Raw genomic sequence first — 17,500 nt, forward strand, 5'->3', positions numbered from 1 at the left:
CAGCCATTTCTTTCCCCCTTTCTTTTCTATTTCTGTCTCTCTCCCCCACCCCCGCCCCCAAATTCTTTCTACGAAGACGTTTAGGATGTCAGATTCTGGCCACATGCCCCCCCTAGGCATAGGGGGGCCAGCATAGACAAAGGTCTTCGGTACCAAGTGTTCATTCCACGGTGACAGATATTGCCACTCTTGTATTGACCAGGGCGAGATCGTGAGTGGGTCAACTCTGAAACTCCCTGTACTCTACTTCTCTCTTGGGTAGGTCCCTGCCCCAACCCTCCGGCTTCTAGCACACACCCAGGGGCACTCTCTCCTCTCTGGATAAAGTTCCAGATGATCCGATCCGCTCCGAGGCGGAAGGGGAGCTGGCCGGGCCACCCACTGTGCGCCCCACCCCCACCCCGCCCCACCCCCGTCAGTCATAGGGTCCGTTCTTTTCAGGATGACACCGGCAGCGGTTGCTGGGTGTCACCTTGCGGCCACTTTGATCAGACCTCGGGATCTGGAAAGTCAGGTGACGTTGGGAGTTTAAGAGCTGACTCCCGGGAGGTGTGGAGGGCGGGGAGGAGAGCACGGTCCGGACGGTCCCACCCTCTTCTTCCCGGGCCCGCAGCTCTGGGCCCGCCCGGGGCAGCCCTAGCCTCTAGCGGGTCTCCGCCCACCCGCCCTGTTGTCTGCGGGAGGCGCCCCTCCTCCCGCTCTCTGCCTCCTCCCGGGACCGTAGGCCTCTGCCCGTCGTCTTTTTTATTTTTATTTTTTCCCTTTTGTTTGTTTCTCTTTTATCTTGTTTTTTAGGCTTATCGAATATCATGTCGTATAAAAACTTAAATCACAGAATGAATTATATTATATAACAAGATGTGGCTTTTTATCCTACGCCGAGAACGATGAATTTTTCTCTTCGTGTCCATTTTCCTGTCCTGGAAGAAATACAAAGTTGCTCGTGATACTTCCCCATCATCTTCCAGTTTCCCCCACTGTCAACACGATGTATTCGATCGTATATCTTTGTGTGTGCACGTGGGCGCCTGTACCTATTTCTTTTCGGCATCAGTCTCAGGTCTTTTGGCACCTAGGGGGGAAAAAGGAGAAACCAATAAAGGACAGAAAGACGTTCTGTCGTTTTACGCTCCCCATCACCACCACCACCACCACCACCACCACTTTTGGGAGCTTGTAGTCTGGCCTATGTCCCCAAGGCAGGTTAAATCTTTTCTTAAAACTCCCAAGTGGTCCCCTGCCCCGCCCCCCCCCAGGTGGGCGGCCGGCAGAGTTCACAGGCTTTGTTTTTGGCAGAGCCTGGATGATTGAAATAATTAACCACAATCATCGCTAAAGCTGAGAACCCCTCCCCCCCTCATTAAAAGCTCTGTATTTCTGCCTAGCCCTGTGTTCGGGGAAATTCGGAGGCTTGAGATGGGAAGGTCTACCCTATTTTCTCCTTTACCGGCAAAATAGACTCTCTCTTTCCTTCCTCCTCAAACAGCTTGTCCTCGTTATTCGGCCTCGTGGGCAGGTGGCCGAGCTTTCGGTAACACCAAGTCTTCTAAGTTGTGTTGTGTTATCGGTCTTGTTTTCTTTCTTTTCTTTTCTTTTCTTTCTTTCTTTTTTTTTTTTTTTTTTTTTTTTTTTTGAGACAGGATTTCTTTCACTCTGTCCTCTCCCAGGCCGCCTTGGCCTGATTGTAGCTCACAGCAAGCTCCAAATCCAGGGCTTAAGTGATCCTCTCTGCCTCAGCCTTCTGAGTAGCTGGGACTATAGGCAAATGCTGCCACACCCGCCATAATTTTTCTTTTTTCTTTTTTTTTTTTTTTTTTTTTTTGTTGGTAGAGATGAGGTCTCATCGTGTTACCCAGGCTGGTCTCCAGCTGCTGGGCTCAAGTCACGCTCCCGTCTCTGCCTCCCAAGTTGCGGGGATCACGGGCATGAGCCACCATGGCCAGCCAGGTTATTTAAAGGCGATCGCTTTGCTATCCTGATACAAAACCCCAAATGTGCGAGTTTAAGGCACCAGACGGAGGGAGTCCCCACACTACATTGTCACGAACATTGAGGGTGGCTCACGAAACAGCTGGGATGTGGCCACACAGTAGTGATCGAGGCGATATATTCTAGTGGGATAGCAGAAATATAGAATGTCCTGAAGACACTAAATGTCGGAATGCCACAGCAGTCAATGGCTGACAAACTTCCATTCCATTGTGTCATGGTAGGCGGCTTACTTTTCTCCTGCTCCCTCGGTATGATTAAGGCCTGACGTAGAAAATGTCTACGTCTCATCCAAATCCATCGAGACGATGGAAGGGGGAACTGGGAGAGGAATAAAGAAAAACAAGAGAGGGAGAAGCGAAACAAGAGAGAAGGGGGCCGAGGAGGAGAAGGAGGAAACTGCCTCCCCTGTCCCCATGCTACCCAATTAATAAATGAAGAATGGCCTCTTCCCTCCTCTTCCCAACCCCTAACTATGCCTGGAGGTGTATCGTAGGCCTACAGTCCTAAGAAATGTACAACTACTGATAGTAATGGGAAGAAATGCAGTCTAATAGGTTTCTGTGCAGTGGGACACCCAGGCCAGGGCACTTACGGTGAATGGAGCTTGCAGGGCGGGCGGGAGGTTGCTCTGGGTGAGTCTGTGAGTTGGCGGTGAGTGGTGAGTGAATGTGAAGGCCTAGGACATTACTTACTGTAGGTTTTCATAAACCCTGGACACTTAGGCCGCACGACATTTACCTTTAGAAATTTCTTTCTTCAATAATACATTAACCTTAGCTTACTGTAAGTGTTTTCACTTCATAAACTTTTCCATGGTGGTTTGGTTTTTTTTTTTTGTCTGTCTGTTTGTTTGTTTGTTTGTTTGTTTGTTTTTCTTTCTTTTAAACTTTTGGACTCTTTGGCAACACCACGACTTAAAACACAAATGCGTTGCACTGTTGTACACAGATATTTTCTTTCTCTGTGTCCTTATGTGTTCCGTAAGCTTTTTCCTACTTTTAAAGTTTTTATCGTTCTATGCACTTTTCAAAATAATAAAAACTAAAACAGAGGGGGGGGTGGGAGAGGGAAGAAGAGAAATACACACACATGAATATGTTTCCCAAGTGAACTGAGGAAGGGGGCCGAGTCAAGGTTCTCAGGGAGCCACCAGTGATGAAACGGTCAGGCTCAGAATCAGCATTGCAGAGTGGCTGCAGAGCCGGGGGGCCTGGACTGGCTACCTGGACGACACTCCGTGTTTGGTAACTTGGCGAGTCATAAATCCTCTTGAGCCTCAGCCTCTTCATCTGCAAATGCAGAAATCATGGTGCCTACCCCACAGGGATATTGGGCAGAGTGAAAAAGCAAATGCAGGCAAAGCCCGCAGAAGCACGCGTGGTAAACAGTAAGCCTTTAATCGTGGTCACAGTCGTTGTTATAGGATCATCTTCCTATGTCCTTGTCTTTTAAAGATTAGCAGAACCTCCCAGAAGATGAGAATGGGCTCCCCCTGAGCAAGTCTCGGCTGTAAAGTCACAGGCATGTTGAGCATGTGGCACAGAAGGCAGAATAAAAACCTGATCCCGGAACATTATGTTCCTGCAGGACATGAAATCATTGAAGGTATGGGAAATCCTACCTCATATCCGTTTTACTAGAACACCTATGATTGCGTACGCACATGGACGCACGCGCACCCCAAACTTTTTGAGCTTCACAAAACAGCGTAACCAAGGAACACACTATGATGCTTCTTAGCGATCTATTTAGGCCCAGGTTACTCGTCACTCTGAGCCTGCCTCCTTATCTGTCCAATGAGAATAGTGTTTGTCACAATTATCGTCATCGTCATCCTACCTAACGCTTCTGGTAAAATTGAAGTGTGAGAACACCCGCTAGACAGAAAATCCATGTTATCTCTCAATTTTTCTTCCTCCTGATTTCTATCTGAATCTGTGAGCTCGCTTTGGTTCACTTCGGTTTTTCAAGAGGCTCCGGTTACCTTCTCTCCCACCTATATCGGATTGGGTCTGACGGAAGAAAGAAGGAAAAAAAAAAAAAAAAAAAAACAAACATAGTAAAGAAAGCAGAACAACATTTGTTTCTGAAGCAACCGATCAAACATTGCTGATGAGCCGGTCTTTTCTATTTCAGTAAACCAAGGAGGCCTATTGTCACGAGGATGTGAGGGGCCCGGGTAAGATTGGATGATTACCCCTAAAGGAGACAAAGCAGACAGACTATGGCACATGTGATCTTAGCCAAGAGAATAAACAGTGACCTCTCTGCCGAGTTGGGCCTTAGCATACCAAAGGGAAATAAAGGTGTAATAGGATGCTCAATTTTTACTCTGGAAACAGAGGTTGGTTGGGCACTGAACTGAGAACACTGAATTTTTTACCCTCCTTGATATTCACATAGGCTTAGAGGAGGCAAAAAAAAAAAAAAAAAAAAAAAGAATACTGAGCCTATAAGTCATCCCTAAAACTCGGATTTTATGTTCCCTTGCCTTTTCATAACTGAGCAACACACAACATTAAAGAATGGACACAGGCCGGACGCGTTGGCTCAGGCCTGTAAACTTAGCACTCTGGGAGGCCGAGGCGGGAGGATCGCTCAAAGTCAGGAGTTCGAGACCAGCCCGAGCGAGAGTGAGACCCCCCGCCCCCGTCTCTACTAAAAATATAGAAAGAAATTGTCCAGACAACTAAAAATATATAGAAAAAAATTAGCCGGGCATGGTGGCACATGCCTGTGGTCCCAGCTCCTGGGGAGCCTGAGGCAGGAGGATCGACTGAGCCCAGGAGTTTGAGGTTGCTGTGAGCTAGGCTGACGCCACGGCACTCACTCTAGCCCGGGCAACAGAGTGAGACTCAGTCTCGGGGGGGGGGGGGAACCCAAAAACAAACAAACAAACAAACAAAATAAAAAACTGGAAGGGACACAGACTTCCACAGGTTTGTGTGTGGCCCCTTTTACTTATTAACGCTACAGGACCTTAATTATTTGTGCTCTGAATCTGATATTCAAATTATCCTTGTGGCCAACGCGTTTGAACAGTAGATGGTAGGGGAAGAAGAGTTCACCTCCTGAATAGATGACAAGTAACGGGAGTACTGGTGAAATTACAAGTGGCTTACGTTTACACACTGAAAATCCCAGTTAGCCGCTACCATGAGTTCAAAGAAGAGATCTAAATTTCTGACCCTATGACCCTAAAAGATATTTCCTCCCATGGTGTCACAGATAAAAATAAAACTGCATCCTAGCACTTTGGGAAGCCTAGGGGGAAAGGATCGCTTGAGGCCAGGAGTTTGAAGTTGCAGTGATCTATGATGATGCTACTGCACTTTAGTCTGGGAAACAGAGTGAGGGCCCGTCAAAAGAAAAAAAAGAAAGAGACAAAAAGAAAGAGAGAGAGAGAGAGAGAGAGAGAGAGAGAGACAGGAAGACACAAGGAAAGAAAGAAAGAGAGAAAGAAGAGAGGAGAAGAGAAGAGAAGCGTCAATCTATCCATTGCATTTTCTACCCTTTAGGTGACTGGGCTTCAGCAGGGTGATGTGATCTGACAAAGTTCATGTTGCTAAGAAATAAAGCACTGGGGTTCAAACTCTGAGTTTTCAAAATCCAGCATATCCCCCTACCCACCATACCGTGCCACCTCTGAGAGTGGATATCTCACAGAGGAGAGCTGTGGAGGCCATTCTTGGACAGACAGAGTCAAGTAGTGGAGACCATGGAGTCTCTGCTCTGCAGCCAGTCTAGAGACATATGGAGCCATTAACACTGCTTGTGAGGAAAATACCATGTCATAGGGAAACAGAAATATTTTCCGCCTTAGGCAGATACAATTTAGGAAAAGACCCGAAACCCCTCTTCCTCTAACAGTGCTTTCTGGTCAGATGCTGACCCCTTCGATTCACAGATTCAGATACATCATTCAATGCAAGCATTGTCAACAAGTCACTCTTTGCAGCTTTCTGAAATTTCTCGGATATAGCATACTTGTAAAGATGATCACTTATGTGAAGACACCACCCCTCCAGAAAAACAAAAACAAAACCAAAACAGAAGCCCACTTTTCTCTGCTGTGAAAACCAAGATCAGCTTTTATGAGATCCACTAAATTCACACAAGAAGTAAAATATAATCATACTGATATATGCAATTTTTCTCTTAGAACAGAATGCATGGTGCTCCTTATCGTCTCAGATACTGTCAACAGAAAGCACGCGGTGGATGAACAATCTCCGTGAGCTTTTCTACAGAGATGGGGGGGGTGTGTGTGTGTGTGTGTGTGTGTGTGTGATAAATAATGAGGGTTGAGGAGCAGATAAATGACTGGGGGAAAACAACAACAGCAACAACAACAAAAACCACTTCCTGGTTCCTCGATGCAAGCATTCATTTAAAGGGTATACTCGTATGTATACCTAGGTGGAAAGTGGAAGCAGCTTTAAAAAAAAAAAAAAGAAAAATTGCTGCGAGCCCTGGTTATGATACGGCAATAAGCGCTAGCTCTTGGAAGGTGTAAAACATATTCACGGTGGCTTACGCCAATTTGGGATGTACAAAGACGAGCTTGAGCACCACCACCAACCAAAAATATGAATGAATACCTGGCTAGCGATCAGGATCAGACATAATAGAAAAGAAAAAGCTCCCAAGGCTAAAATAATGTGAACACGATTGACTCGTCCATGGAAAAGAACCCCAAATCACTGCAAAATAATTTAAAGAGTTTTATTCTGAGCCCAACGGCCGTGATCATGGCCCAGAGAGCTACGCCCAAGAAGCCTTGAGCAAGCGGACCCATTGTGGTGGGGTGGGTTACAGTTTGGCTTCATACATTTTAGGGAGACAGGAATTACATGTAAAATCACAAATCAAAACATGGAAGGGGTACATTGGTCTGGGCTGAAAAGGCAGGACATCTGGCAGTTGGGGGGGGCGGGGGAGGGAGGGTGCGGTGTTTACAGGTTTACAGCTGGGTTTAAAGATTCTTTGATTTGCAATTGATGACATAAATGAACCTCTGCCTAAAGGCTTTGCATCATGTTTTCAGTTAAGGTAAGGAGGTCTGCTAATCACAGACAAGCCACTGGACAGTTTACCCAAAACTCAAGTGCCCTGTAGTTCAGTAAACGGTTGGCCTGCTAGATATGCGTTAAGCTTTGTCTTGCCTGGCCTTAGGCCCGTCGGACATTCAGTATCTCATTGTTATAAAATCTGACTCCATCAGGGAGGAGTGTCTGACTTCCCCTGTCCTTGCGGGGCAGCAGCTCAGGTTTAAGGGTTTTTCTAGGGTTCCCTGGGCCAACCACGGGACGGGTCAGCTGGCGGTGGCGGGCGGGGGGCGGCTTAAGATTTTATTTTAGTTCATAGACTCCAGAAATGGTGTTTCCCTGGGAAAGGCACACGAGTTCATGAAAAGCTTTCATTCAGTTGGTCTGGCTCCTCCCTGAGGTCGTCTCCCTGCCCCCCACTCCTCCCCTCCCCTGGGGCTGGAGCGGGGGGGGGGGGGGGAGGGTGAAGGCCCAAGAGGAGAGGCGCGTGGGGGAGGTGCCGCTCCCAGAACCAGAGACTCGTCTGGGCCCCACGTAACCCAGCCACCGCGACCGCTTCGCCCGAGGAGGTGCCCAGCAAGTCGTGCTTCTGCCCCTCGGGATTGCCTGCGGGCTGGGGGCGGGGTACGAGCTCCCGGCCCAAGAGGGAAACCCCTAGCCTGGCCGCACAGATGGCCGGGCCCCCGGCGGAGCCCTTCCGCCGGTTTCCACCCCTCCCCCACTCACTGCGCTGACTGCGCATGCGCGCTCGCACGTAGCCGCCTCGGGCTTCTCTCGGGCGGAGCCGCTTTCAGCCGCGACCCCGCCCCGCGAGCTGACTGTGCATGCGCGCTTGCACGTAGCCGCCTCGGGCTTCTCTCGGGCGGAGCCGCTTTCAGCCCCGACCCCGCCCCGCGAGCTGCCGCTTCCAGGCGGCACACCGCATGGGGGAGGGGACGGAGCTCTAAAGAAATCAGTCCCCTCCGTCTCCTGCCTCAGGAAAAGCCCCAAACCCTTGGAGAACTGCCACCCACCGCCACTACCGTGTGTGGGGGGGGGGCGGGGGGGCTGGGTCTTTACTTTGTGTCCTCCTTGTGGCCCAGTCCAAGGCGGCTGGGCTGCCAAACAGATCGTCTCGAGAGGGAGGCAGGAAGGGCCCAGGTCTGGACAGGGGTGGATTGGACCCCTCCACCCTGGGGTGTGGACTTGTGACCGAAAGCTCAGCTGCTTGTCCACGAGGCCGAATAACGAGGACAAGCGGTATGAGGAGTAAGAAAACAGAGAGTCTACTTTGCTGACAAAGGAGGAAATAAATAGGGTAGAGCTTCTCAGTCTCAAACCCCCAAATTTCGTGAACATAGGCCTAGGCAGAAATACAGAGGTTTTAAAGGAAGGAGGGTTGGTTCTCAGCTTCAGGCAATTACTGCAGTTAGCTGTTCTAAAGGTCCCGTCTCTGCTGAGAAGAAAGCCCTTGAACTCTGTGGGCCGCCCACCCTGGGGGCCACCTGGAGTTATAACCAAAGAGTTAACGTGCCTCAGGGATGCAGGCCGGGCTGCAAGTTCCCAAAAGCCTGGGGGAAGTTTTAAAAAGACAGAAAATCTTTCTGCCCTCTTCCCCTCCCACCCCCCCACAAAGCCATTTTCTCTGGTGCAGACTCGGCACCCTCCCCGTGCAGGCCTGTTTGTCCTCAATCATCTGTGAGGTTCACGAGGAGGAGATGCTCTCTCGCTCTCCCCACCCTCTTTCTTCCCTTAGGAAATCCTCAGCGCTGTTCCACACACTCAAGGTGGCGGGCCTGCTCCGGCCACCAGCCACCTCTTGTGCCACCTCCCCCCCCCCCCCGCCCCCAACGGAGTAGGTGTACAGACAGGAGCACACTTTACTGGAGGGCGCCTGGGGATGAAGAGTTGTGGTGGCCAAATGGGGGATGCGGGGCGGGGAGGAGAGTGGCTGGCATTTGGCAAAGAGTGACACGGAGTGGCCATCCAGGCTTGTCTGAAAAGTGGGACTACGAGCCTGAGAGCGCCGACGGAGTCGATGGACATGGTCACTGCTGTGGGATGTCTCTTTTACCACGATGTAACACCAAAGCAAACCCCTGACCCGCTGGGTCGGAGAAGGCCTTGTGGGCAATTTAGAAAAGCCATGGCGTGGCCATTTGGAATACTTCCTGCCTCTCCGGGAATCAAAAATTAGAAAGGACCATGGGTTCTGTATTAACGTACCAAAGGCAGGGAGAATTTTAGCCTTTTAAAGCCTGCCCTGGCCCTATCTCAGCAAGGCAGTGGCACCCCAAGTTCCGTGACATTTCTGCACTCGGCGGCTGACTTCTTCAGCCATCTGTTGCGATGCCCCTGCCAGGTGGCCACTCACTCGCCCCTTCAGTTCAACCCTTGTACCAGAAAGTGTTGCCTTCTTCCTAACCCCTATGGGGGGGCCGGGGGGTGACGTGTGTGTGGGGGGGGGTAGTGGAAATGGGCAGACCCCACAGGTGCAGCCTCTTCCAGGTCATAATGGGCCTGAGGCAGCGTGGGATTCCCCCGGAAGGGAGGCAGGGTGGCACTACGGCACCGAAGCCTGACGCCGGCGGCCACGTGGATGGTGGGGGACACGTTAGACCGCTGAGATGCAGCCACTGAGAGCCACCCCGCAGCAAGAGGTCTCTCTTGGCAGAGCAGGCACTGAGTCCGCAAGTCAAGACAGCTGGGAGGCCTGGGAGACAGAGGCCCTGGATCTCAGGTCCCGGGGTGGGGGCGGGGGGCAGTGCCAGTGCCTGGAGAGAGAGAGAGCCCAGGCTCCAGAGGCCATGATGGGGCCTGGTGGGCAGGGCCGAGGAGGTCAAGGCCGGGTGTGGTGGGGTCCGGGATGAGGGGCTTGGGGTGACGGGCAGGGAGAACGACCCGTTCACTCAGACGTGCCCTCAGAGGAAGGCAGAGGTGCGTTTTGCCTTCCTCCGGCTAGTGGAACGCTCGGCATTTCTTTCCTTCAGAGCTGGGTTGAACCGGTATGGCATCTGTTATAGTACGGAGTGCGAGACAGGACAACCTAGAGACCGAATTGAGCCAAGTCATGAGTCCATATTAGCTGGCCAGCGACCACCCCCTGCCCTGTTAGGGTACAGGTACAGAGAATGGCCCCGAGCCGAAAAAAGCAGGAAGGTTTCAGACTATCCTAAGCTAGAGCTCCGTGACTTTAGGCACGGCGGTTGAAACAACACTATACCACCTACTCCGCAGCTGTGTGGTCCGGGACCAGCCTCGGGCCCCCGTTTCGTTTCGGTTACAGTCTTTAAGCGAGCAGGTTTACAGAAACAGATAGCTCCAATTAAGGAACATTCTTTCAGGCGTTAAGCAAGCACAATCAATTTTACGACAGGCAGCTGGAAAGTTTAAACACTTAGTTACAAGTTAATTGCTTTGTTTTATCTCCGCAAGGTACGTATTTCCAATTACAGACATAGGTCAAGCGGACATCGGTCACCTAGCGAGCAAGCATAAGTTTTCAAGTGGGCCTTTACAGCGTCCAGACAGGCCTCGGTCCAGTTATTGTGCATTCTTTTTGACCACTTGGAAAGCTACTAGCACCGTTCCGGGCCTCACCTCACTCACGCGGAACTACAGAGTGATGACCCGGGGTGGGTGGGTGGGTGTGTGTGTGTGTGCTCCCTCCTGTGGTGGGAAGGGTGATCTGCTCGCCCACCCGGCGTGGTGTCCCCCACCCCTGCCCCATCTTGGCGTTTACAGAAAACAAACACGAACACAAGAGAGGGAGCCGGAGGAGGAGGAGGAACATATGCTGCTATCCAGGTTATCCTGGGAGGCTTCCTAGCCATTTCTGAGGAAACAGTGTCTCCTGGCTGTCTCCCGTAGTTTTATTTATTGACTTATTTATCTATTTTTCCTTTTGGCTTGAACCCATTCTTTTCGTTTCGGCATCTCATCTGACATCCTCTTCTGAGAGGAACCTGGAAACGTTTCCCCGTGTTGCATCTTTTCAGGCTCTGTACGACTGACGAGCATCGTCCCTCTTCAGTCACTGGGCTCTTTGCTAGCCAGGCCTTAATTCTCCACGTTGTAAACCCCAGATCGGATCTCCGCCCGGAATCCTGTAGAGACCCACCGAATCGATGTTTGGACTGGGATGTCTCGTAGACCTTACCTATTAAAAACCGATCCAGGCCAGGCTTGGTGACTCACGCCTGTAATCCTAGGCCAAGGCGGGGAGGAGGACCGACCGCTTGAGGTCAGGAGTTCGAGACCAGCCTCGGCAAAAGCAAGACCCCCGTCTCTACCAAAAATAGAAAAAAATTAGCCGGGCATGGTGGCACACGCCTGTAGTCCCAGCGATTTGGGAGGCTGAGGAAGGAGGATCGCTGGAGCCCAGGAGTTTGAGGCTTCCAGTGAGTGAACTATGCCCTGCTCCCCCGCCACCCCTCCCCATCATCTCTAACGAAATGACAGTAAAATAAAATAAAATAAAATAAAGCTCAGAAAAAAAAAAAAAAAGTACTATGTAGTGAGACCGATCCTAAGAACACGGGCTCGGGGAAGGAAGTCACTACCACGGTATAAAATTGTATAAACGTTACCCGTTTCTGTGTGCGTGCGTTTTCTGAGAAATGACCCCCTTTTGCTATGGGGCCGGGACTGGAGTCCCAGTTTGGGACCATAGGATTCCCCGCACTCGACTCCTGACTGATTCGACCTAGGGTTAGCTCTGTGTAAACACTCTTTAGACGTGGGTGTTTTATGGATTTCTGTCCTTCGGGAGAAACGACTGGCCCGGGTACAGGAGTGAGTGAATGTACCGACCGTCTTCTCCCATCTCTCTCTCTCTCTCTCTCTCCCTCCCACACACAGGCACACGCGCACGCGCACGCGCACGCGCGCACACACACACACACACACACACACACACGCCGTTTCCGGGAGCGCCCACTTCATGCGCTTCGGTCCACCGTGACAGATAGTCCAACTGTCTGTCCAATCATCGTGAGTGGCTGCGCCTAGGCCCCGCTCTGAACCTCTCCGTACTGTTCGTGTGTCTTCAGCAGGTCCTGCCTCCACCCGTGGCATCTAGCACGGGCCGATGGGTCCCTGTCCTCTCTCCCTGCCGTGGACGCCCCCCTCCGGCCCCCCGCCCCCGGGGGCTCTCTGGTCGACTAGTGGTGGGGAGTGTGCCCGAGGGCTGAGAGACGTGGTCCGAGAGGGGCCGGGAGGAGGCCTGCGACCCAGTGTGTACCCACTCCCGCCCCCACGCTCCCTCCCCCACGAGGGAGCCCGTCCTTTCCAGGCTGACACTTGGATCGGTGGATGACGGGGGTCACCTGGCGGCGGGCGAGCGTTATGGGAAAATCCGGTAGGCGTGTTGCGACGTCCTGCCACAGAGATGGCTCTGGCGACAGCCTCGGGCCGCCCCACCCTGGCCTCCGGCCAGGCCCCGTGAATGTGTTCTCTTTGTCCCCGACTTCTTTCTTTGTTTCACCAGCCGGCGTGCTCTGAGAATGTGAAGTGTATCATAGTTCCACCCTGGGTTTCATGATCCTAAGATAGGAAGGGGTTTTATGATTCCACGACAGAAAGGTTTTCTCATCCTATCATCTCTCCCCCCCCCTTCTTTCTTTCTTTCTTTCTTTCTTTCTTTCTCTTCCTCCTTCTGCCTTTTCTTTACTTCTTTGTTGTTTCCTTCTTTCAGTCTTCCTGTCTTCCTTCCTGCCTGCCTGCCTTCCTTCCTTCCGTATTTCTTTCCATTTTTCTTTCCTCTCTTCCTTTCTCCTGTTATCCTGTGTTTCTATCTCTGTTTTTTCCATCTTTCTTCCCCCTTTCTACTTTCCTACCTTCTTTCTTTCTCATTCTCTCCTTTCTCTCTCCTTCCTTCTTCCTTTCTGTCTCTTTCTATACTTTCTCTCTCCTTCCTTCTCTCTATCTTTTTCTCTTTCCATCTTTCCGTGCTCTTTCTTTTTCTCTCTTAATTTCCTTTCTTTTTCTTTTCTTTCTTTCCCTCCTTCTGTCTGTCTGTCTGTCTGTCTTTCTTTCTTTCTTCTTTCTTTCTGCTTCCATCCTTCCTCCCTTTTTCTCATTCTCTTTCTTTCTGCCTGTCTTTTCTTTCCTTATTTCTTCTTTCCTTCTGTCTTTCTGTGTTTCCTATCTCCTTCCTCCCTTCCTTTTTCTTTCTTCCCCGTGCCCTCTTCCTGTCTTTTCTTATTTACTGTTTTTTTCTTTCTGACTTTCTCTCTCTGTTTCTCCGTCTCTTTTCTTTCTGTTCTTTTCCTTTCTCTCCCTTTCTCTGTTTCTGTTTCTGCCTGTCTGTCTCTCGGCTATGTTGTGGTCTGTGCAGAGACGGGTTTGGTGGACGATGTCGGTGGTCGGGCCGACCCATCCTTTCTTTGATCCCAGTGCTAGCCAGGCCGGGGCCTGCTTAGCTTCCAAGATCAGACGAGATTGGGCGCGTTCAGGGTGGCGTGGCCCTAGACTGACCCGTCATTTTTCGATGGCTTCCGTGGGGAGTAGGGGGACTGTGTTTGATGCCCCCGGGGGACCTTCTGGACTCTGAAATGATGGGCTCCAGAGGGTTGCCCCGTGTTTTGCAGCAGACCTCTGGTGGCTGGCGCCGGTTGTGGTCGGGCTCCACCTGGCGGCCGCTTTTCTACAAGTCTCTTGTCCTCTGAATCTTCGGTGCAGCAGGCAAAGCAGGGGACAGTCCCCGATGCGAGCGAGGCTGAGTTCCGGGAAGCAAGCAGCCTTCGCGGGGCCATCTGGTTCGTGCCGGGACGCCGGCTGGGACATCTGGGAGGCAGAGCTTGGGCCTGCAGGGCTGTGTGGCGGGAGGACGTTGTCGCCGCGCTTCCAGGCTCAGCCAGCCAGGCGGCTTGCGGGGCTGCCCGGGCAGGTCGACTAGCACGCTGTGGCCGCTTTGGAGACCCGACCCACCCCGCGGGGACAGGAAGGAGACGGCACACGCGGGCGGGAGAGGAGGGTGTCCGGCGACCGGCCGCCGTCCCGTGCATGCGTGTCCCTCTCCCTCGGCCTCGCCTTTCCTACCCATTTTCCCTGGTTCCCGCTCAGGAGGCAGGGACAGCCCTGTGAGTGGCACCCAGTCGTCCGTGGCTTCTTCCGAGTCCTACTCTGGGGGCGCGGACCGGGCCCTGGGTGGCGCGGGTGGCCGGCGAGGGCGACCCCTGTCGGCCCGCGGGCGCTCGTGGGCCGCGGCGGTCCCGTCCCGATGTTTTCTCCTCCACAAGTCCCCGTGCTGGGGCCGGGGACCGGGCCCTGGGTGGCCCTGGGTGGCGCGGGTGGCCGGCGAGGGCGACCCCTGTCGGCCCGCGGGCGCTCGTGGGCCGCGGCGGTCCCGTCCCGATGTTTTCTCCTCCACAAGTCCCCGTGCTGGGGCCGGGGACCGGGCCCTGGGTGGCCCTGGGTGGCCGGCGAGGGCGACCCCTGTCGGCCCGCGGCCGCTCGTGGGCCGTGGCGGTCCCGTCCCGATGTTTTCTCCTCCACAAGTCCCCGTGCTGGGCCCTGGGTGGCGCGCGTGGACGGTGAGGGCCTCCCTGGCCCTCTACGCCACGGGGGCCGACCAGATGTCCCTGAGTGCCCCTTGTCTGCTGGCGCTGGGGACGTGCTGGGGACAGGTGGCCGTGTCGAGTGTCGTGGGGGCAGGCGTGTTCAAGTGGCTCGGTCCCCGTCTTCCTGCGCGGTGTTTTTGATCACCTCATATCGTCATCTTCCGCCTGCAGGTTAGTACTGACACGCTGTCCTTCGGCGACTGTCGCTGGAGGGGTTGGGCCTCCGCACGCGGACAGGGTTCTGGGTTCGTGGGGATCCAGCGCCCTGCCCTGTTCCCTTTGAGCTGACCGCCTGGGCCCGCGCGCCGGCTCTAGGGCGTCGGAGTGTCCCGACGGTGGTGCCCGCCTCTCGCGTTGGTCTCTTGTCCCCTCGAGAGACGGCACCCGGGGGGGGGGAGGTTTGCGGCAACCTTCCCCCTTACCCCGCTGGCTCTGTGCCGTTGCGTGTCAGGCGGTCCTCGTCTTTGGGTTGTGCTTGGGAGGCGGGGCTGGCGAGGCTGAAGCGGGCTCCTCGGATCGCTGTCCTCGCCGGCCTGACTGACCTCCCCCAACCCTCCCCGTCCTCGGGGCCTGATCGATGTGGTGACGTCGTGCTCTCCCGGGCCTTGAGCCGCGTGCCAGGCGAGGGACGGTCCATTCGTGGTGAATGGTGGCCGCTCTTCTCGTTCTGCCCGCGGGCACCTCACCTCTCCTTCCCCGCCTGTGGGCGGTGCGTGGGAGGCGCGGGTGCGAGACTATCCGGCCCGACCGCGGTCGCCCCGCCCTCGGCCTCGTGGCGTTGGCGGGGGGTCGTGAGTCCTCTTGACGCAGCGGGCAGCCCTCGCTCGCCCTGTGTGGCTGTTGCCTGGCCGGGGTCCCCCCTGCCCGTGACGGACGGGTGCGGGGCCGTGCCGCCCGCCCGGTCGCGCGCCCCGTTTGGCGCGCGGCTGCTGGGTCTGCGTGGCCCTTTTGTGGTGCCCCCGGAGCGCACCGGGTTGTTCTCCAAGGTGCCCGAAACCGAGCGGTGGTTGTCGTCCTCGTTCCCGGCGTCCCCCTCTGGTCGCCGCTGCAGCGTCTGCTGCGTTGGGTACACCCTCGAGCAGCGTGCTTGGGGTTGGGGGGGGTCGAGGCGGGCAAGCCTAGAGGCATCCTCCTGCGCTGCGTGGGCGGGCGGGGGGCGTTGTCTCGGCGTCCCCACGATGTGTGCGTGGCGGACTTCGAAAGGCGAGCGCACGGCTTGTGCTCTTCCCACCCTGCCCGAGGTGGGGTGGTTGCACGGTCGTGTGGGCGATCGTGGTGGGGCCGGGCCGGCGACGTGGTGCCGGCCGGCCCCGTGGGGGGCCTCTGCCACCGGCCTGGTCTGCCTCGGTGACCCCTCTCCCATACCGACGGGGGAGTGTCCCCCTCGAAGTGAGGTGGCTTTTGGACCAGGGGCCCCGACCGCGAACGCTCAGGAGTCGCCAACCGTGCGTGTTTTGCCCCATGCCGCAGACCCCCCCACACCTCCCCGGGGCGTGCCTGAACGCCTCCGCCCAGGGCCCTTACGGGGGCGACCGGGGGTCGGGGGCGATCCACCTTCGGCGAGAAAGCGTCTTCTCTAGCGATCATGGAGGCGTGTCCTCTTCTGGGGTTTGTCGGATCCCCCAGCCCGCCGCCTCTCTGCGCGTCGTCAGGCGCCGCCCCTGCGGCTGCCAGTTGTGCGTGGGCAGAGTTCCCTCCTCCCCTGCCGTGGGGGTGGAGCGGTCCGCCGGCCCCCGCGGTGGGGGCCGAGTGCCACTCTTCGCCTAACGTGGTCCGCGCCTCCCCCTCTGAACTCTGGGGGAGGGTCACGCCGGGCCGGGCCGGCGTTCCAGCTGTGAAGGGCGCCCGCGTGTGTGCGCTGCGTGCCCCGGCCGCGGGTCGCCCCGGTGTGCGCTGGGGTAAGGGGGTGGTGGTGCGGCCCGTCTCGCGCCCCCTCCCCAGCCCCTGTGAGCGTGCGGCCCTCCACCCGGTCCCGTGCCAGGCCGCGGATGGATGGGCGCTCCCGTGCTGGCGCCTGTGGATTGCGGCTTGGGGGACCGCCCGGCCAACGAGGGGGTCGTTCCACCGGTGCGCGGTGCTCCCCGGAGCGAGACAGGATTGGGAAACGGACGAGAATGGGATTAGGCGCGGTGGCGTGCGGGCCGAGGGCCGAAGGCCGGTGTCGCTCTGGGACGCCCCGGTGGTGAGGCCGTGGCCCCGTTGGGAGGGGTGCCGAAGGCTTTGGCCGGCTGGCGTCACGGGCGCGTTGCGGGACCGCTCTCGGGTTTGGGGCGGTGGGATCCCGTGGCGTTGTTTCCCCAGTGGCCCGGTCGCGGCGCAGGTCTCGCCTCCCACGGGCTCTCGTGCCTCGCCCTCGCGGGGTCTCATCCCTGTTCGAAAGGGTGTTCCTTCTCTCTTCCTCACGGCTGCCGACCGCCCCGCGACGAGCGTTCGCCCGACTGCGCTGCCTGAACCTGACCTCGCCGCGGGGAGGGGGCGTCGCCCTGGCCGCCAAGGCCCTGGATGGCGCCCCCCACCCCCCCCGGCGACGTGCCTCGGTTGAACGGTCGGCGGGCCTCCGCGTGGCGGGACGGACGGCGTTGGGGGGCGGCCGGTCGCGCGTGCGTGCAAGAAGAGCGTTTTTCCGGAGCTACACGCGACCGCGATGACGGTCGGGGTCCGGGCACTGCGAGGTGCGCGGGGGATTTGGGGAGCTCGCCGAAGGCGCAGCCGGTCGTCCCAGGTGCCGCGGGACCGCCCTTGTGCGCGGAGGCCACTGGCGGTGAGATCCCGTGCGTGTCCTGGCCGGTGGGCTGCCGTCTGAGGCTTGCTACACCCCTCCCCTCGGGCCTCCTGGTGCCCGTCGGCCCCTTCCCCCGTCGTCGCCTTATGCCGCGCCCGGCGGCCCCCACCCCGCTCGCCGCCGCCTTGAGCCATCTC

Source organism: Eulemur rufifrons, unplaced genomic scaffold, assembly GCF_041146395.1.
Source record: "Eulemur rufifrons isolate Redbay unplaced genomic scaffold, OSU_ERuf_1 scaffold_407, whole genome shotgun sequence".
NCBI classification, from domain to species: domain Eukaryota; kingdom Metazoa; phylum Chordata; class Mammalia; order Primates; family Lemuridae; genus Eulemur; species Eulemur rufifrons.